We start from the raw sequence: 21805 nt of genomic DNA, 5'->3' as shown, positions 1-21805 counted from the left end.
CTGATTTTAACAACATTTATGGAATAAAATCACTGCTGTGTGTGGCACTCTGTGTGCTCACATGGAGGCTTGAATAGCGTTTTATAAGGCTGAGTCTTTATTTTGTATAAATAGATGAATCTATTAGGTGATGTCATCAAGCACCAGACGGTAACACATTAGAAATAAACTTTATGACTCCCTGTCTCGGTGTCTGCAGGTCTAATGCGGTAAGTCTGACATTTTCTGAATGTTTTATAAAGTGGACTTTATGCTACGTGTTTCTGCTGGATGATGGGAGGTGTTCAGTGTCCCGGGCTGAGCTAGGGTGCTTTGTTCCCGGTCCACGGGGTTAATGGAGCTCCGGTCTGGGTGGTGCGGGAGCAGCAGCAGCAGGTTTTTCAAGCTTTCTGTGCTGGAAAAATTAGGATGCAGCCTCTGTTGTCAGAGCCGGGGAGCTGTCTGCCACTTTCCCAGCAGCCCCTGGGCCGGTGACAGGGAGATGGATGATATCTGCAGCCTGGCCGCACTGCTCCCCCATCGCACACACAAACACAAGGAAACACACACACACACACACACACACACACACACACACACACACACACACACACACACACACACACACACACACACACACACACACACACACACACACAGCCTCTAGTTCTCTCTCACATACAAACAGAGCAAACAAAAACACACCTACACAGCCTCTTTCCTCCCTTTCTTACCCTCTCCTCATCGTATCTTCTCCTCACACATACACAAACACACACACACACACACTTAGAGAATGTATGAGTATTTGTCTAATACCTCTCGCTCTTTGTTGCCTTTGGCATCAAAACTAATATCCCACATATCGAGGGGAATGAAAACCTCACAAGTGAAAACAATGAAATGTTTTGAGGGGAAGCTGCAGGATTTCTTCTTTGTTTGCTTACATGGAATAAAACATCAGATTTCTAAATAACCAAACGCACAACACACTCAGCTTTTATTGTCTTTATTGAAAATGCAAGAGAAAAGCAGAAATAGTCTCGTCTACATCAAACATTTTTAATTACAATCAAACTTTCTGTTGATTTAAAAACAAGAAATAAAAATTAATGTTTTTTTCAAACGCTGCACAAATTGCAAAAATGTTCTTTCATGTACAAACTGTATGATCCCACAGACTCATTCCTGACGGACCTTCACTAGTTTAACTCAGCAGATAGAGATAGTTGCTTTTTGTATTGAAGTAAAAACACGTTTAACATTTTTAATGCAGATTAGAGTTTGAGCTTGAACCCTGAGAATATGTGTGCAGGATTACAGCAGTACAAAGTGCACAAGTGTTCGTATGTGTGGGGGTGTTAGGTTCTTAAAAATAGTCCCTCCCCTGTCTCTCCTCCTCCCTCCCTCCCTCCCTCTCTCCCTGTCTCTCCTCATTTTCTCCCGCCTGTTCTCATTGTCCTTACCTGCGATCCCGCGCTCCACCACGCTGCTGATGTTCCTGCAGTCGGGACCGAATCCAGCGGCTGTGTCACCTGAGCGACCGACACTGCATACTGATGAGGAGCAGAGGCGAGGGAGAGGAGGGGGTATGAGGGAAGGTTGCTTGACTCTGCTTGCAGGAAACGCCTCCTCCACTTCACTTCAATCCCCTCCCCACCTTTCTTTCTTCTTCCTCTTCCTCATCATCGCTTTGGAGGAACAGAGAGAAAAATAAGAAGGGGGGAGACTGTAAAAGGCGAAAGGATGGAGGAAAAACAAGGAGGAGAGAGGGGACAAATAAGGCGAGAAGAGGGGGGGAGGAGGGGAGAGATGTTGAGATGAGAGGGAGGGAGGGTGGTGAGGAAAGGAGAAACGAGGCCCGGGTAGGGAGCGTGGTGTTAAGGGAAACATCCATCACTGTTTTAAGTGACTGCAGTGGGACGGAGCTGAGTAAAAGGTCGTCTGGTCTCTTTCTGTGCACAGTGGGCACCTGGGCCGAGCTGAGCCGCTTCCAAATGACTCCGGGCTAATTATGTCGCGCAGGCCGTCTGTTACGGCCGGCTGACACTTTTACTGACTCACTGTGCTGCAGCAAGAGCAGGCAAGAAGCTCATACATACAAACAAACAAACACTAACCTCTACGCTGCTGAACGGATTAACAGAAAAAGACTAGATGGTACTGAAGGTTTCAGATTTACAGTAGTTATGATTTGTCTTACCTTTAAGCACGGTGAAAGATGTTTGACTGCCAGGGCTCCTAAACAAGAAGAGATAATGATAGCAATTTAGAGTGAGTGTGGGAAAATAGAGAATACAGGAGCCGTGTTCGTTCTTTCTTAAGGATAAAAAACCTGAGACTGAGAGTCAAACGTAACAGGATGTATATATGTCAGAACATTAAGGACTATCTCAGTAAAAACAGAGGAAACATTATCTGAGATTATCCGAGGGTCCAGACGTCCAGGAGCTGGGCGGATGCACTCGAGGACACACCTGAAATTTGTGGCTATTGCCTGCATCAAAGCGAGCCAGCAGAGTGTGACTAAGCTAGCTGAACGTGTGTGTGTGTGTGTGTGTGTGTGTGTGTGTGTGTGTGTGTGTGTGTGTGTGTGTGCGTGAAGAAGAAGAAACCTGCCCTTTTTTAAACTTCACGCTCATGTCACTCAGGTTCTCAGAATTCTGTCCGATTTTGCAGAACGTATTAGACGTACGGCTAAAGCTGCTATCTGCAACTATTTGCATCACCCTTAAAGATGCTGTTTAACTCAACAATTATACATCTCACTGTCAGGTCTATAAAATGTTTTTTTTAAAACATCGGAAAACTGCTCACCACAATTTTGCAGCGACCAAAGCAGTTTCCACATTAAGCCTTTTTATTCAACCAGCAGCCGAAACGGAAAGACGTTTGAACCACTGGTGACAAAGACGGTCACCAAATTCTCTCATTTAAAAGAATGAAGCAGCAAATGTTTGATTTCTTTGACTGAAAAAAGACAGAATAATTCACAGTCTAAAATATGTATGGTTAATTTTTTTCCAGTCAATAAATCGATAAATCGACGTGTGTCTTCATTAGAGTGCAGGGAGCTGTGTGTTAGTATGAAGCAGACTAAAGCTATGTCTGCTGTTGTCTATCTAGTTCAAAATCAGGACTGCTGAATGAGGGATCTCATCTTTTATTCTCATTAACATATCACTTAATAGAGTCTTATAATTAATAAAATTATGTTTTCCCTCTAATATTTTTTTCTCTTAAAGAAGGACAAATACTGCAAACGACTATAAAGTGTAATCATTTCATTTTCAGGTGCTCAGTGCAGCCTTGTTTATTCACCATGAAAACAAACATGAATGCATCATAAAGAAAAGATTGTTATCTAATGCTGGAAATGAATCAAATCAAATGAAATAATTTTCTTTCTTTTGGTTGAGAGGGTGGATGTGTGCATTTTAGGGCTGCACAATAAATCGCTATTCCATATTTACAGCATTGTGAGCCTATGCAATAAACACGTCATATATGTCTGAGTTTAACGCAACATTTTACTAGTTGGATGATCTAACTATCAGCTGCACTCTTTCAAAAATATCTCTGCAGGATGGATGTATTGCACTCAGGTAATTTTACACATGTAAAACACGAAGAGCAGCACAGCGACAGAAAAGTGTGAGTTAAAGTAAATATGCAGTTTTTTTTATTCAAACTGATAGAATATAAATTATTAATACACCTAGTTAAAATAAACTGCAGCTCTGCAGCAGCCTCAGTGTGCCAGCAGCAGAGTCAGGCTGAAGGTGTGAACTCTGACTGGGCAGAGTTACAACAGTTCAGCTGTCTGGTGGCCGAGGGGTTAAAAGCCTCTGCCTGTGGCGACAACGCTGAACCAGCTATAGGTCACATTCAAGTGCCAGCTACTGGATAGCCAACCTGCAAGACAGAAGCATAATTATCTTGGCCAGTTACAGTTCAATAACTCCATCAAGCTGCTAGCCAGATAGCAGGTTTCCCTAGCAACGCCTCCGAAGTGAATCACAGATCAGAGTGAGGGGGAGATAAGGCCGGACCCTGGGAGGACTGAGGGGGGATACTCCCTCAAATACTGTGGACAATCACACACACACACACACACACACACACACACACACAGACACACACAAAGCAGGTCTGAGATGAGTCCAGTTGGCCGTGTTGAGACCTCTGGCCTGCCGGGCGTTACTCTGCTCCCTCTGTGCTTTGTTGTTTGGTTTTCAATCATCGGCCACACTTTTCCAGACTCCTGCTCTGCGCCCACGGGCCCCGCCATGAAAATCCTCTAGTCTCAGCGCAGCTCGGCTGTCCTCTAACAGACACCTCCACCTCCCTCAGCACTTACTGTAATCTGAAAAAGTTAATGGAGTTTATCTGTCGTCGCCGCCCGGAGAATAAAAGAGAAACTTTTGTGCTGTCGATGCACGGGGATAATTACATTACGAGTGGCACCACAACTTCTACCCTTGATTGAATTAAAAACAAAATTGAATTGGCTTTATGTGCTGATATGAAGAGGGTGGGGACAGAGTGTGTAGAGTGTACATGCTTCAGAGCAGGTGCATGTGTGCAACCCAAGCATATGCAAGTGTGTGTGTGTGTGTCTGTGTGTGTGTGTGTGTTCAGGTGACTGTCTGGCCTCCTGCCGCAGTGTCTGGAAACTCAGACGTCCCCCCCCTCTGTTCCACGCTGCTCTGCTATCAGGCGTACCTGACGCTCCCCCACCACCCGACCACCACCTGCACCATCTCCCCCTCCACTCCCCCGCTGTGATAAGAGATCACTAAGCTGTTCTAACAGACAACACAACCTGACAATCAATGCAAAAAAAAAAAAAAGGGGAAAAAGGAGAGGAAAAAAAGAAAACAATCCCTGTAATTCACTAAATCCATCTGATTTCTGCGTCAGCTCGAGCTCAAATCCAAATGTGGGGGATAAATGTTAATCTGTCCTTACTACTTTTATCGGGGAGCGATGTGGCGGCGCGGCGTGTTACATGACCACCTCTGAACAATGGAGTGTAATCTCTCACACACACTCGGGTCCATCAGCTGGAGCCTTTGGTTTATCTACACCTATTCAAGCTCTGAATCAATCTTTCCAGCAGAAACTTAAGGACAAGCCGGGTGCAGCAACAACACACCGAACTCTGTTTATTTAGGAGAAAAGCAGCAAACTACACCATGCTTATTTATTAATCATATTTGAAATGCTGAAGAAATGTTTTAAGTATCCGAGCAGAAATGTTACACAGAGGCTGAATTTCTGCCTCTTATTTCACTTGTTTTTATTTTCATAAAATCATTTTTCTGCTCTCAATAAAAACAACAGTGTTTTCATTGAGAAGCATGAAAGGTTAACACTGCACCATGCTCTGTTTAACCTTGAATGACACTATTAAATTTAATGTGGCTGCATGTTATTAGATCAAGTACCAGATTTGATAAAAAAGAGCATTTCCAAAACAAGACAAATCTCAGTTTGAACAGTTCCTCTCCTCTAACACATTTTATTTTATAACCTCAGAGCATTTGTAATAAAATGAAACAGAAAGACCCTTAACTACAGTATCACTGTGTTTAATAAAACCTCAGAGACGTTATGGTGTATTAATTTGTCCTTTGTCTCGAGTTAATCATTAGCCACTTTGACAGAAAACAGCTTCCTGTTCCCCTCGTTGCTTCAGACGTGTTGCAAAGTTTAGATGAAACAGAAGATGTCTATTAAGCAGTTGCTCAACGAGGACGAGTTTGACTTTGAACAAAGTTTGTATTCCCCGTCGAGCGGAGTTACAAACTAGCCGGGAGCTGATTTTTACGGGGTGATATTTATTGGATCCTTGGCGGATTGCTCTGAGCATGCTGCTTTGTTACTGTTGGGGGAGCGGTGAGGATTTCATCAGTGGGCTCGGGTGCTGCCAGACTTTACTGCGTGTCAGACAGACCCTAATAAAACTGTCTGGCTGTTTGTGGGCACCAGCTCCGCTCTGGCTGTGCTGCGTCTGACTGCTCAGCACTTGTCGCACTGTGCTGGCTGTTTGGTATTCATGGGGCATGGCGCTCCTTCAGCTGTTGCTGGGGGCTCTGTGGCATCGGCACCGACTGATTAGTTGGCATCGGCATTGTACGCTATGAAACCAAACGGGGAGACAGGGTGAAAAAAAAACATAATTAGGGAAGAGAGCCGGGCTGGAGACTGGGAGAGAGATGGAGAGGAGGGTATTAGAGAGAAAATCAATTGTTTTGAACTGCATTCCTAATATGGGTAATTTAGCAGAAATTAGGTTTTCAGAAAAGCATGCTGCCTTGGGAAAAATTGAAAGTTTAAAATCCAGGTCAAGCTGTAATGATGAATGAAATAACACCTTTGAATAGCATAAAGGAAAATAACTATCTTTCAATAGGCCTAATTTATTGTAATTGCACATCTATAGTCATATTCATAAGAGGCCTGACCACTGTTTTCACTTCCTATTCAACGCTCAGTCTTGTCTTTTTGATGGATTACCCCGTCTGCCAGCATCACCCTCTGTCTCCAGCTTAAATATTGATTTAGACCATTAAACAATTTGGTTATGAGATCTCATGATGAAGGCTCATTTTGACAGAAATGATCAAATGATGAAAGCAACACAATTCCTGTGCAGCTGATTAAACATTTCAAAGTGTGCATATTGATTTTTTGTATCCTCTGAGGAGACTTTCTGTCCAAGTTTGAACACATTTTTAAAACACTCATCTAATGCATGTAATATTTTTCAACCATCCATTCAAACTAATTTCTCACAAACAAATAATTTCTGAATGATTGTGATAATGAGCTTGCTATAAGGGAAACATTTGGTGTTTGTGTGTGTGGACATTTGGTTTACCTCTAGTTTGTAAAAACTTTAGACACCCTGCTGAGTGATGTGTTCATTCCTAATATATTAATGAATATATATTTTGAATATTCAAACTGTCATCATTTTTTAAGACTGTTTTGAAGACGGATGATAAATGTGACAAAAAATGACGCAGTAAACAAAATGCGGACATGTGTTGAAAAGAATTGAATGAATTAGCTCCTGGCGATGGATTCAGTTAGCGAAAAACAGAACATGTTTCAAATATTCCGTTTAAAAATATGAAACATCCTCTACTGAAAATGATGCATTAGTCTCAGACTGCTCCTGTAGCGCCTTGATCAAACTGGAGTGATCAAACTCAGTGCGACTGCAGGCTAATGGAGGATCACATACATGTTGGCTGGGTCTGTGTGATGCTGAGCTGCGGTGTTGACAGAGGTTAATCAACACCGTTCTGGGGCGTGGTGGATTGGAGAGGTCGCTGTCCTGCCATTTCTGATCAGATCATGTGTTACTCGAACGGTATTCAAACAGAGACGTTGACACAATGAGAGATTACAATACTGGCTGACAGCACAGTGCAGCAGAGACGAGGGTTTCCGATTCAGAGCGATCACGAAGGCGTTCTTGATGGTTTTTTGGAAAAACAGAAATATACGGCTAGAACAAACAAGCACATTTCTGCAGACACGGCTCCACAAGGTCTGCAGTTTACGTAACTCTTTATAAATAATGTTATAGAGGAGCCGACTGAACAAGAATCCTGCAAACATTTGCTCTTTATTGTACTTCCCTTCATGTTTCAACCGCACTCTCTACATCATAGCTACAGTTTTTAAAGTAAATCGTTGGTGCTTCATTCCGACTCCACCCTTGGAACATTCGGGAAAGAGACGATTGTGCCCTCCGCCCGCGTCCCAAGAGCCTAACCCGTGATTTTTTATCAAGAGAGCTCACAAGTTAGGGTCTCAGGGAGCAGGTGAAGTACGACAGAGTCTATGGAGGAGCTGCAGTCAGCTGCAGGGCAACGAGTGGCACTGACACCTTCCCTCTCTCTCTGTCTCTCACACACACATACACACTCCGTCTCATCCTCATCCACAGACACTTAAAGTACCCAGTTTGTGCCCAAGAGCATCCAACGCCAAAAAGAGCCTATCTGCAATCAAAAAAACAAAACAGCTCTGTGCCCTGGACGGAGGAAAAGGTTACCATGTCCCTCTATTCACCCACTGCAGGGAACTTATTCTGTTCGGCTCGGTTCCTGTGCACACAAAGACATGCAAAGGAAGAAAAATGTTCAGACAAATTCAAAACAACAGACAAAAACAGCAAGAGAGCAAAGAGGAGGAAGGAAGACAAAGAGGGAAATTTGTTGAACAAATGATCTTCATAGCAGTACACAGACAGCAGCAGCAGAGGCTCAGACAGACAGACGAGCCTGCACTGGCTGCTCTGTGCTAACTAGCCTTTGTGCTGCAAGAGGAAAAGCCCCCCAGCCAAGCAGCCCCGCTCGCCTTTGTCCTAAAGAGCGTCAGCTTGATGATCAGTCTGCGTCTCTCTCTACCAGGATGGTTGGAACCGGACCTGTCTGGTGGACTGTCGGTTTGCACTGACTAATGAACCCAAAGCCACCTAGCAGCCTCAGACCCATCTCTGCACCGCAGGGCAAGCACACACACTGTTCAGTCAAATATCAAGCAGAAAAGGACAGAGGCTGCTAAGAAAACAGGTAAAACTAACTGCAACACCCTCGACGGCGGACCTTAAAACCTACCCACCAAACTCTGCCGACATGGCAGCAAGCCTGGCACGCAATAAGTTGTCAGTGTCAGAGGCAACAAGCTTCAGTCAGACATGAAACAGCTGCGATTCAACTGAGAAGAAAAAAGCTTCAGGCACACTTGGAACCAAAGAATCCAGACATTAATTGCCAAAAGAACTGCGGTGAATGTCAACATAGAAATATTAAAAACATTCCCATGTTATTTTTGCCTGTCATGTACCCAAACACACCAGCGACTGCCCCCAACCCCCCCTCTCCACCTCGTCCCCCCATCCTGCCACCCACCTCACAACTCCTCCCCCTCAGACTAAAGAGAAAAAAGCATCAGATAGATGTCTCTGGCTGTCTCCTTCTCTCTGGGGAATGCCGAGCAAAGTGGAGGCTTCCGGAAATGAACGCTCCGCGCCACCCGTCGCGTTGCCCCGCACACTCACTCCTCCGTCTGCCACCAAGTCGCCTTTTGTTATCCGCCTCCGAGCTGAGGAAGAGGAGTGAGAGAGGGAGAGGAAAAGAGAGCAGCAGCAGCAGCAGCAGAAGAAGAGGGGGAAAATGGGGGAGGAAAAAAAGTAGTTAAGAAAGAAAGGAAGGATGGAAGAAATGAAGGAAGAAAAGAAGAGAAGAAGGTGGGGAGGGGGGTGAAGCTGAGGTGTCCGCGGGAAGCTGCAGCCAGACGCAGGTCAGTGAGGTGGGACGCCTCCCCCCCTCCCCCCAGCACAGAGCTTCGCTCCATCCCAGCGCTTGCATTGTCAGCTCCATCTCAGCATCTTCACCCCCCACCACCACCACCACCACTACCGATCCTCCTCCTCCTTCTCCTCTCCTCCTCCTCCCTGCTACAGACACTGGGACATCAGCCATGTCGTGACACTGTCATCTACACCTTCTACTTTATTTCTCCACCTCTCCCTCCTTCCTGCATCTTCACAGATCCAACACGACAACGAAGAAAAAAGCCAAAAACATTTTCTTCTTTAGCTTCTGCCGCCACAATCCACGACCTCTCATTTGCCCCCCATCCCCCATTTGACCCCTCCACCCCCCCAAGCCCTGCCTCTGTAGCTTCTACTGCCCTCTACCTCCATCTCCACTCCCAGCCCCCACCCGTCCCCTCCCATCACACCAGGTCTGTACCTGTCTGCGTGTCTGGTTGTCTGTTACTCGCTGTCTGCAGCTGCTTGCCCAAAGTGAGATACTGCAGCAGGAGTCTGCAGCGACAGCCCTCGCTCTTTCTCTTTCTCTCCCTCTCTCTCTCTCCTCACACCCTCCATCCAGCCTTTGCTGGTGAACACGTTCCTCCCTGTGCTGATCAATTTCTTCTCTTTTCCAGCGGCGTGTAGACACACATGCACACTAACACACACACACATACTCACTGCAGCTAACTGCTTGGCCATGGAGGAGGATGCACTGAGCGATGTTATCACTGTCTCCCAACATGAAGGAAGCTCGTACCCTCACATGCAAACACCACCCAGCAGACAGAGCCTACATATTCATATGTTGAGTCAAAACGGAGAGCATACAGTCATCTGAGATGGGCGACACACGAACAGGGACATGCGCACACACACACAGAACTGGCAGCATCAGCAAAGGCGACAGCAAACAAACTAACACGTCCCCCCGTTAAAAACAGAGATAGTTAAAGCAGCTTCAATGAGGGAGCAAGATACTAAGTGACACACACACACATTCAAAGACTGTCACACAGACAGCCCTGTGGTCAGTGCAAGCAGGAACACAAACAGTCGCTGTCACAATATTGTGACTGAGGCTTGAAAGCAGCGAGCAGCAGCGTAAGGCACACGACCGCCCCAGTCAGAGAGAAAAACAACGGCTCCCATTGTCTTAAAGAATTCCTTTAATCTATACGGGGTTTAATTCTGACACTTTAACAAACAACGAAAGTGTTTTTTTATTCTGAACTATCTGTCCATCTAGCACCAGAGAAACACAGCAGAGGCCTTCACTTATAGGAAGCACGTAAGCATAACGTGGACTGCCGGCTTCATACTTATCATTACAGCTGCATAGACGAATCCATTAATCAATGGATCGACTGAAAGAAAGCTGATTGCCAAATATTCTGATAACCACTGAACTGTTTCACAGATTTTTTTCAAGCAGAAATGACAAGCAAGCGGCCTCAGTGTGAAGATTTGATGCTTTTGATGTCTGAAATCCAAAAAGAGTTTGGAACTGTTTGTACGGGCACATTTGAAGATGCCTTTGTGGGCTGTGGGTTAAATGTAATGAGACATTTTTACAGATTTCTGATGTTTTATAGAACAGACTAAACAATAACCAAATAATGGAGAGAGAGAGAGAGAGAGAGAGAGAGAGAGAGAGAGAGAGAGAGAGAGAGAGAGAGAGAGAGACATGCACTAAATCATGCCAAGGATGGATTCTATGACTTGTGCGATGAGGACTGTCACCTATACATACTGAGTTAAAACGGCACCCCTACCCTCTACAAATCTACCAACAAATATCATCTAATAAATATAAAACACATTTAAGCTCCACAGTTGCTCTCTGAAAGTTGAGTATTTCAAGGCTCCCTGACAATCTTACAAGGTAACGTAAACAGTAAAGGTCATGTATATTTTCTTGTTTAGTAAATAGAATGATCCTCAAATGGATATTTCCGGCAGGAATATAACTAAAAAAAACAATAAACTGTTATCCCAGGAGGTAAAAATATGCTAAATGTATTTGCCTTTTTCTCTTTCTCCTTCTGTCTGGCTGAGATCTGCCCTTGACAGCTTGTTCTAATCTCAGAGCTTAATCACCTTCAACACCCTGGATAAATTAGGGTTATGACCCTGTGTGACACAGAGGGGGCAGGGGGAGAGATCTGCAAATGTTATCATTGATTGATTATGCCCTTTAATTCAAATAGAAAACTGCAGCTTTTCACAGAAAAGAGGCTAAATCGCAAAAAATCTCACTTCATCAAAGATGGCGAATACGTTGCTAAATTTCTATCCTAGAAAAGCACACACTGATGGGACGAGTTAGCAGTCGAACAGAGATGCAGAGGTAATTCCTGCAGCCAATGTCAAAACCGTGGCCAGGTTGAAGTCTATGGGGGATGGTGGGTCGTCACAGATTGGCTCAGTGATGGCGGCGGTGACGCAGAGGCGGGGGGGAGCAGGGAGTTCGCTGTATGCTGAAGCCAGCGGGTCCAGCAGGCGGCCATATAGGTGATCAATCAGCTCCATTACAGCCGTGTCACTGCAGAGTCTGGAGCTGTCGCCGCATCCCGCCCATCACCCCTCATACACACACACAAACATCGCTTGCCTCGTTTCAAGTCTAGACTGGAAATATAACCCAAACGACGTAGTAAAGCAGAAACACAATCCAGCCGCCGTGTCAATGACACATTTTCACAGAAGCTTTGGGAATCGGGGCACATCGGTATCTTATAAGAGCTGGGATTTGCCATCGATCAGAGAATACACAACCAAGTTGTTGTGACAGAGTTGAAGCAGATTCTAATTCACTCGCTTTGAAATGTACCAAGACAGAGCTTTTCAAAGCACCCAAAAATAGGACCGACTCCATTGTGATTGGTAAGTAGCACACACAATGAGCCGAGAGACATTATGCTGCAGACACTCGCAATGAACCCGTTCACTTCTCTACTATAAAGTCAAAAATATCTCCACACAGCCCAGAGATTCATATCTGTGCCACAGATGCCAGGCAAGCATCACACAGGTATCCAAACAATGGACTTATCTCAGTCACTGAAAGCAGCACAGAATGGGAACATGGAGCAGCAGAAGCAGGAGGGGGAAGGAGGAAGAGGAAGAGGAAAAGGAGGAAGATGAGGGGGAGGAGGGGGAGGGGAGCGGGGAGGCAGGGAATATGTGATGAACAGCGCCTTGCCAGCCAGCCAGCCAGCCAGCCAGCCAGCCAGCCAACCAGCGGGACATTAATGACGATCATGTCTTGTCACACTAGCTGTCGGGCCAGTCAGCAGATCCTGCCCTTGTCCCTGCCCTTCTCCAATCAATGCCATTGATCTGTCCCAGGGGTCAAGGGGCAAGAGCGTATCAATAGGGGGAGAGTGGCTGATGCAGCAGGCGGAGAGGGGGCTGACTCCAGACAGATCAATGACACCCCCCGTCTGCCATCGCTGTGTTATGATTATTCATTTGCCATTAACCCGACCACATTAAGGGAATATGTTTCCTCAGGAAGAAATAGTGCTCCAGGCTGCTTGCTTTCATGGGGAAGTGAGATTTTATGAGTTGGGGAGCTAAAGTACTGGTGTGGCCAGAACTGACAGTGTTCTGGTCTCAGACGATTTGTTACCAAGGTCTCCACCCGTCTGTGACGTCAAGAACGGGAAGCCAATCGCAGCTGGTGGAGCGGTTACAAACACGAGCGGCCATTGGCTGATTTAACGAGTGTTTTGTGCCTGAGCATTGCTTCCTGTGACAGATGTGTACGCCTCTTGAACACCTGAGGAAGAAACTATCATAAAGTGCATTACCCATGTGTGCTAGGTTCATTCCTGTGCATACAGATCTCCAAACAAGAGCGCAGAACTTTAATCTGCAACGTGAACACAATGAGAATACTGGAGCCACCTCACTGACGAGAACAAAAAGAACCGAGTCACTGTGTGTTTCTCTTTCCTACTCCCTGATATTTCCCCTCAGCTGAAGCCTCTGATTCTTTTCCAAAGCTTTACACTCGATAGGAGACAATCATCACTTTTGGCTTTGGTAGTGAGAGACAGAAGTTAATAAATTTATGAGCAAAAAACTGAAACAATAAATTCATTGCACAGTGTTTCACTCAGATGAGTTTGAAATAATAAGAGAGGCAGATGTGGAATGCTGACATTGTGCAACAGATACTCTCTGATCCAGAATCAGTTTGTGTTTATGGTTAACTGTCCTTTTGTTCATGGAAATTTGGTGCAAAGGTGACACCGAGTCATTGCTGAGCTGCATGTCACTGCCAGCATTTTGTGCCCTACATAATTCGGACAGCATCGCCAAATTGAATCAAGAGTCTTTATTATATTAATCTCTAAAGTCAGCTGAAGAACCTTGAGACTCCTCACCAGCCAGACTTCTCAAAGGTTCTGCTACACACCACGAGAGTCTGTGCAGCTTGAACCGCCCCATCTAATCCTATAATTTATTTGTTCAACCATCCCATAAATGAAGGCCCAGCTGGAACCAATGACTTTTAGCCGTGCTGCTGGGGCAGCTGGACAGGGGAGTGCTGAGGCAGCAGGATTCTCAGCAGCGACGCTTTCCCTCCACACATCTGGAGGAACGATTTAGGTTCAGAGGTGAGGAAAGATGAGAAAATCACGGCTCTCTAGATAAACTTCAGCGAGGCACATCTTGACTTTGTATGCTATGTTAAATTTGTGAGAGCTAAGTAGAGGTTAGACTCTTTGTTTTAACTGAACTGTTAAATAAAGTATGCATGTCTGATTAAATAAAGAAGCTACTTTTGGTTCTGCCTCAGCCATCTCATATTAAGCTGATAAGCATGATTTCCCTTTGGGGTTATAATGCTATCTTTTAGGAGGAAGAGGCATTATATGAGGAAAGAATGCAAAATGTGCAATGATACCTTTCAGTGTTACACTGATGGTACGACTTGTGACGAAAAAACAAATGTTGAAGTTTGCAAATCAGCTAAAAAAATCCAAAGTATGAGCAATCTGCTGTTCAGCATGTTAAACAACGTTTCTGTGATGGAAACACTGCTGAATCCAAAACTACAACAAAGAGCAAAGTCTTTTTTTCACTTAGAGGTTTTAGTTAACCACATATTTCTCTCTCTTCTCTTCCTTCTCAGCCACAAAGCTATATAACCTTATTGCATTAACAACCATTAATCCGAAGGTATCTGACGGCTAGCTCGTCTTCATCAGATTGATTGCATGGTGTGTATGTTTGGCACGTACATTCATATACTTCTTTTTCTTCTTCATTTCCTTTGACGCAGCATTTAAGATGAGTTTACTGCCATGTTTTTATCACAATGATATTAAAAATGTGATTTATAGTCTGCAGCCTCTTTTTATAAGGAGACCCCACAATAACACCAAGAAGGACTATTGAGTGCCGGCCTCAGAGTCCCAGAGGCAAAACTGTGAAATAACGGCATTGGCGCCTGATGTGAAGTGTAACATAGATGTCGAGCAGCTGCATTGTGTTCTTGATTATTAACGGACCCTTTGATTGTTTTTTAATTTAGAAGCTAGTCAAGTTTTCTGCTCTGACTTGCTCTCCCTTGTTTTCAAGGCTACTAAAAAATCTGCGAGTTTAGAGTTTGTGGTAAACTTCTTTTTCTTCTTCTTTTTGAGATGGTGGCACACATATATAATCTGTTTATTCGTCACACTCCTGTTCCACCCTTCAGGCTCCCACATTTTACCGAGTTGATCGTGACTTTGTTTTCACAGCAGGTCCCCGATCTACCGTGGTGCCTGTGATGCAGGATGCTGACCAGAAATGAAGGCACACCTTGGGCAGCATAACAAATTGCATTTTCTTTGTCATTGCAATGTGAACATGCTGAATAAACATATCGCAAAAGACTGCTTGAACTGCAGTAAATAAGGACGACCATTTTATCTATATGTGCCATGCATTCCTACTCAATCTGCAGGTAACAGACCTATCAGATGAAGCCCGAGTTAAATGGGCCATCCGATTTGTTGGTGTTAGTTTGGTGGCCAAGTTTGGCTAGTATTGTTAAGGAAAAAGAGATGCATCGGGGAATGTGGATGAGGGCCTGTCCTTTCCCTCATTGAGGAAAATAAGAAGACTGTGGATTCAGTGAGGACAAGCTCAGGTACCGGATAAAACATGCAAACAGCACTACAGCTTTATGATTGATCACGCTACATCAAAATATTGAACAAAGTTCTTGTCATTGTTTCTTGTGTTGTGCGAGTCTGGATGCAATTTTCCCACCTTGCACAGTCCGGAAAAAAGGTTTGTGTTTCAGGAGAGGGGTTCAGAGCACCAGCTAACTGAACCATGTTGGTGTTTAGTTGAATAAGGAGGCGTAGTCTTCTGGACATTTGGGTTAGAAAATAAGAGATAAAAGGTGTTCTTAGGTTTCCAGGGATTTACCACGATCGTATTCCCTCACAGAAACCTGTTTGATGACAATGAGTGTGTTGTCGATACGAGGCTGAGCAGGAACACCAGGCTTCAGTGGAGGTGTTAGTATCACTCCATATTTAATTACTAAAGGTCTATATATAACTGCTTCCAATTAATCCCATTCAATATCTGCACTGATAGGAAACCAATAAGGGCTTTTCTAAGGCTCTTTTTTTCCATGACAATCACATCAACTGAATCTTTAGAAATCTAAAGGAACATTCGTCTTGCACAGCTTTGTGTGTGGGGTTAACATTTCTCATCATCACTGCAGACTGAACGGTCTCTTCGGCTGCTCTGTCTTTTTAAACCTTAGTTGTACACCAGAACCCGACTAGCATGACATGCTAGAGACTGATAACAATGTTAACTTTAGAGGAGACAGTTTATTTAATGGATGATTCTCTGAACCTCTGAAAAGAAAAATTGAACAACAAACATCGACTAAGTTATTTGTTTAATAATTTTGCATGGATGTGGCTTTGCAAATATATTGAAAAGAAAAAAAGAACAGTATTTGATAAACATATAACATTATGTTACAACACTGTCTACCTTGCTGTAGCACTCATATGAGGAGGACAGCACGGCGAGCAGAGTTAAAAGATTTATCAATAAATTGTTTAGTCAATTAAAACATATTCATTGTTTTGTTGTTTTAAGACAGTTTTTAAGCAGAAAATACTTTTTGACATCTACTGAACTAAAAAGAAAACACATTTTAAAACAAAAACTACATGTTGACAACATTTCTTTGTTGTCTGTGTTAAATGACCCGGAAGACAGCTTAAAATTGGGCCATGACTAACAACATAAGCTGATACTGACAGTATGGGACAGGCCTACATTACAATAAAACCGTGTCTCTATACACACAGCCATTCAGCCAAAGGTCATCTTAAAAATATCTTTATAATCTAACTAAAGAGCAAATTAAGCCTGAAAGATTACTGCGTCCGATTACACATCCAGAAACTTCAAAGTACAGCACTACATCTGCTCACTGAGAGGCCAGTGTGGAGGAAACTCCAGGCATCAAACACGCCAAGAAAGGACACAGTCCCAACCACTTGAAACTAAAGAGCTAATTGGACGGATGACAAAGGTGGTCCACTCAGCCCAGCCCTAAACACAGCGAGAGCGGCGTCATCCATCGGAACGAAAAACACAGTGTCACTATGATGAAGAGCTCCAGAAGAAACCACAGCAATATTCCCAAATCTACTCAGGCTGCATTTCAAATCCAGTAACAAACTCTGCAGGATCATGATCTGCTTGGACATTTTTCTCCCGTGTGGTGCTCTGGAGTCGTTTTACGAGTCGTGGCCTGATGCCAGACAGAGAAGAAGCATTCAGCCTGGTGGATGAGTCCACAGTAAACAGAGACTTCAGTGTCGCCCATGAAAACTTCAACCTGAAACTGGACCTCATATCACAAACGTTCATTGTATAGAACAGGGGACAATATATCAGAAGGCCAAGAGACGAGGTTTAAACATTCAGGTTTCCCACGCTGAGAGAACATTACTGAGGTCTGGGGAGGAAATCTGTAAGGTATGATAATCAAACCTGTGAATGTCTGAGAAATGTATCTAACCTCAATCATCTGCCAAAAATATGAAATATAATGTGCACATGCAAAGCACAGGGTGTGTAAGTCAGCCTGCAGAAGCAGTCAGATTTATTATGATTATTATATATCATATGTTGTGTTCATATAACCATCTGTGCATCATAATGTTTGGCACACAGGAATGATTCAGAGGTGGTTCAGCCCTATGCTGACTAAACACACCGAGGTGTAAAACCAGGCAGCAACAAGATGCTGCAACAGTTTGGAGAGCAAAGCCATCACTGAGTCAAACAGGTTACACAACATAAACACACCTCAGTGAAAGAACGTAGCTATACACAAAAAAAACATGATGGCACTTTATATTTATGTTTATTACAAGGCTGAACTATTTATACAATTAAACATTAATCACACTTAAACCTATTTTTTTTCTCCCCCTCCTACTTAACACTTGATTCAGCCCTCTGAAACCTGCTTTAAAATGTTGTCATACACCTGTTGGAGAAAGCACAGGCGGAGCAGCACATTCCCCATCATTTACAAACAGACGGTTATTTAATGTTATTTTTACAACCACTTTAACAATGCTCTCATGTTCATTTAACCTGTAGGGCCAGCCCTGTGGCAGTAACTTTTTAGATGGAAAGCTTGCCCTGCCTGTCAATCACACAACACAACACTATACACTGCAGGTGTAGCCACCGAGGTAATCGCTGCGTGGCATGGCCGCTCAATTAACAGTCGGCATACAAACACAGCGTGAGATGGCACCAGGGTGAAATGCTGCTGGAATACACACACTCAGACGCCGTCTAGCGTAACAGAGGGTCTGCCTCAATGCGGACGAAATTATCTGAGACAGCAAGTGCATGATTAGTCATGTGACACACAGACTCTGCGAGCACAGCAGTAACTTGTACGTTGTCCTTTTGCATTAATCAAAAAAAAAAAGTGGCAGTACGTTGTGTTTCACTTCCTGCGATGTGATTGCTGTACATTGGAGCATCACAGTTGGTAAAACACTTGATCATGCAGCCTAAGAACAGACCGAGTTGTCTTTGTGGATCAGAATGCAAGTGTGAGCTCCAAAACTTCCTTTCTCAATTTATTCAATAAATTAAGTTGAACTCACTTCTAAAGTCTGTCTGATAAAAATGACTTGATATCATTGAACTTAAAGAGGAAATAATGTACTGGTAATTCATTTACGCTGTGTGTTTTGGAGTTAGATGTCACCATAATGCAGCGTGGTCACTCCCACTAACCATAATGAATCAGGGCTAAAATTACAGCAATGTAACGCTAATTGAAGGTTGGGAGCGGCAGCAGGCAGTTGACCACAGTTAAAGGTCAGCTATGAAATGAGAACCTCAGTTTGGCAAAAATAACATTCATACAAAGACAGAATCACTGCAGACAGGAGTCCTGCACAGTTTTCATATTTAACTTTCATTCAAACTTCCAGACTGCTGAATAAAAGTAGATCAGATCACCTTTGGCGTCAGAGTACGCAAGCGTTGATGTGAAGAGTGTGAAGAAAGCTGTCCATATGTTGTATTCTTTCTCCTGCTGTTTGAACAAGCTTTATATTTAAGTTGGTAAAGTTATCATTGTGGCCAAAAAACACTCACTCTGCAGACGTTCCACCCACGATCATTTCTGCCTAACGCAGGTGCAAACTATAGCTACTGTATGCTTGTATTAATCACAGTTCAAATATTGAATAAATAATACTACATCATTTTTCCTCCTGGGTTTTTTCCTTTTTCTAAAATAACCAGAAATGAGTTTCAAAAAGTAGAAGAGCTATCATCCTGGCATCTGTGCAGCATTTTTTATTCACTGTGTTCACAGAAACAACAACGAACCCAGCCATGAAGAAGAGCTGTTTACTTTTCTGATGAATGAATCGCTGCATAACCAAAAATGTTCACACAAGCTTCGTATTTGGTTGTTTGTGATGCCGTGTGTGTACGCAAGTGCAGTGAAAATAAAATTGGGCCGCCAGTCTGGAAACATACTTTCTTTTTTTCTTTTAACAAAGTCATCCAGACCTGGACATGAATGAATTCAGATTCAGAGCGTAGGAAACCCAGTGCATGGAGATGATAGAAGATTGCATTCTGCATGCTGCATTTTAACAAAACAATTTGCTTCACAGACTGAAGTCATACGTGTACTCCAAGGAAAGCTAGAAGGTTGTACAGTTAACTCCCAGGATGTAATTCTAAACCATACAACCTACTACCTCAACCCGGATGCACACATTAGCAAGTTAGTTCCTCTTATCTATCTGTTAAACACAGAGCTGCTTCCTCTGACTAAAGTGACTCTTTGTCCTCTGAATCTACTCAGGGCATCATCACCGTCCTCATATTTCAGGTTGTGTAACTAAGAGATGTTGTGCTTTGTTGCGATGTCAGAGTCAGATGATTAAAGTTCCCATAAATTAAAAATGTGTTCATGTATTATTTTTTTTATCAAATGTGTCTCGGGCTTATTGTGACCTATTCATCAATATCAGGCCTAAAAATAAAAAAGGTCATGTAGCAGGTTATTTTGATATTTAGTATTTTCTGATAAATGTAGAAGCTTATCACGCCTGCAGATCTTTCTCCATCAAATGAGAGTCTTTCTAGCCAGCTAGTGATTATGGTGGATCCCTGAGATTATGATTGGATGCTCTACCATTAAAAAATATTGATTAAATCACCTATTCCTATCCACAACAGGTTCCTCGTCTACTTCCTGTTTTTAAAATAGATGAAGGAAATATGTGCTGCACAGTACCAGCTGTTTCATGGGAACTTTAATGTTTACACGTTATTCCACGTACTTTAAAAGTTACAAAGACAAGAAGAAAAAAGGGCAAGAGCCGACGTTCTCACCACGATGACAAAGACCCACAGAAGCGAGCTTGTGCTGACAGATTTGTCACAAGATCGGATCTACGGGTTTGTGCCAAATGGTTATATCCAAAGTATCAAAATAACTGGATAAAGGCTAAAAACGCAGCATTAATCAGAGCCTCTGATGATGTGATGAAGAAGTATAAGAGTGGATGTGTTTGACATGTCTCAGACAATATCACTTAGTGAGAGATGTCAATCAAACACAGTGTAGGCGTTCTCGCAAAGCCCGACTGAGACAGCGAGTCGAAAGTTATTAGAGAAAAGGATTTCAGTTGTGTTCGGCTGACGGTTACAGAAACTCCAGCAGGAACTTTTTGTTAAAATTCACCCCCCCAAAAAAAAGAAAGTTCATCAAACAGATGGAGGAAGGATTGTGAAAACTCACCCTTCATAGGAAGTGTCTCGCTCGGGGGGTTTTGCAGCTTGGGTCAGTTTTTAGTTCGCCTCTCTGAAAACAGGAAAAGAAAGTTTGTTTTGAAACTCCACACTCAATGGTATGTAACAACAGTTTTAAGTCCAGTGATTCAACAATATGGTTCCTTTATTGCTTTTTGAATTAATAGAAACACTATCATTAAGCTGCATAAGACAAAAAAGGAGAAGGTGTGATGTTGAGAAAGAAAAAAGAGCAGTATTATGTTACAAAGCATGCCAGCAACTGTTCCAACAACATCAGATCTACACGAGGGAAAAAAAACAGGCAGATTACTGTATATTCTTAAGTTGCTCTGCCTCGGTTTGGGAGCGTCACATGCCTCAGAAATCCCCAGATATGAAATTAAGTCCATAATAATAACAATCATAGCTCTGCTGTGGACTGCGATCCCAAACCAGCCCGCAGAATTGCCTTAGCAGCCCTCTTCCTGGACGACAGCAATGTGGCTGTGGTGAGAGGTTAGCAAAACTTAGCCAAGACCGCAGATCACAGGGAGCTGAGCCTGAGAGGGATGCCAGTGTAATCAAGCATGCCACGGTCGGCTACCATTAACTGTGCCAGTGCCAGAGAGACACAAACAACAGAAGATTCCTGCGGCCGCACTGCGACAAAGGACAGTCTGAAGTGAGGAGAGATTGAAAAGACACTTACCCAGATTTCTACTTCCCTGTCTGACTTATCATTTTCTCTTTCCACACTTTCTACCTGCGTGTTCGCCACGAGCAGCAAGTGTTACAACCATTTCTGTTTTTTCCTTTTTTTAAAGTAATGAGAGGAATGATGAAAAGACCGAGGGGCACTTCTAAACCGAGCTCGCTGTTACGGGTTCAGTTCAGCGATGTGCCGTCCGCCATTTTCTCCGAAACAAACAAGAACAAGAGAAGGAAAAAACGGGATAAAAAAGATTAACTGGCATCATTATTCAGAGTTTTCCCCTTTTTCTCCCTCTGTGTGTCTCTTTCTCTGTCTCTCTCTCGCTTTGCCTGGCATCATTACAAACCCTGGGCTGCAAAGATCACATGATTTCCTACCAGAAAGCCACAGCATTCCCAGTAAGTATTCTGCTGACATTGTGAAGACATCTTTTGTCTAAATCA

The 21805-nt window shown here is 43.5% G+C and overlaps 1 long non-coding RNA gene across 2 annotated transcripts in view; it reads right to left on the bottom strand.

Moving 5' to 3' along the window:
- Positions 1-972: 972 nt before the first annotated feature.
- LOC117812910 overlaps positions 973-21805 on the bottom strand; it is a 72654-nt gene continuing 51821 nt past the window's right edge. For both annotated transcript variants that reach the window (XR_004631285.1, XR_004631284.1), the window contains 3 exons: positions 20658-20720; positions 2183-2220; positions 973-1670 (listed from right to left, as the gene is read on the bottom strand). This is a non-coding gene — a long non-coding RNA (uncharacterized LOC117812910). The remainder of the gene's footprint in view (positions 1671-2182; positions 2221-20657; positions 20721-21805) is intronic.

The sequence above is a fragment of the Notolabrus celidotus genome, chromosome 5 (assembly GCF_009762535.1).
Source record: "Notolabrus celidotus isolate fNotCel1 chromosome 5, fNotCel1.pri, whole genome shotgun sequence".
NCBI classification, from domain to species: Eukaryota; Metazoa; Chordata; class Actinopteri; order Labriformes; family Labridae; genus Notolabrus; species Notolabrus celidotus.
This window is presented reverse-complemented; position numbering and strand designations above follow the sequence as displayed.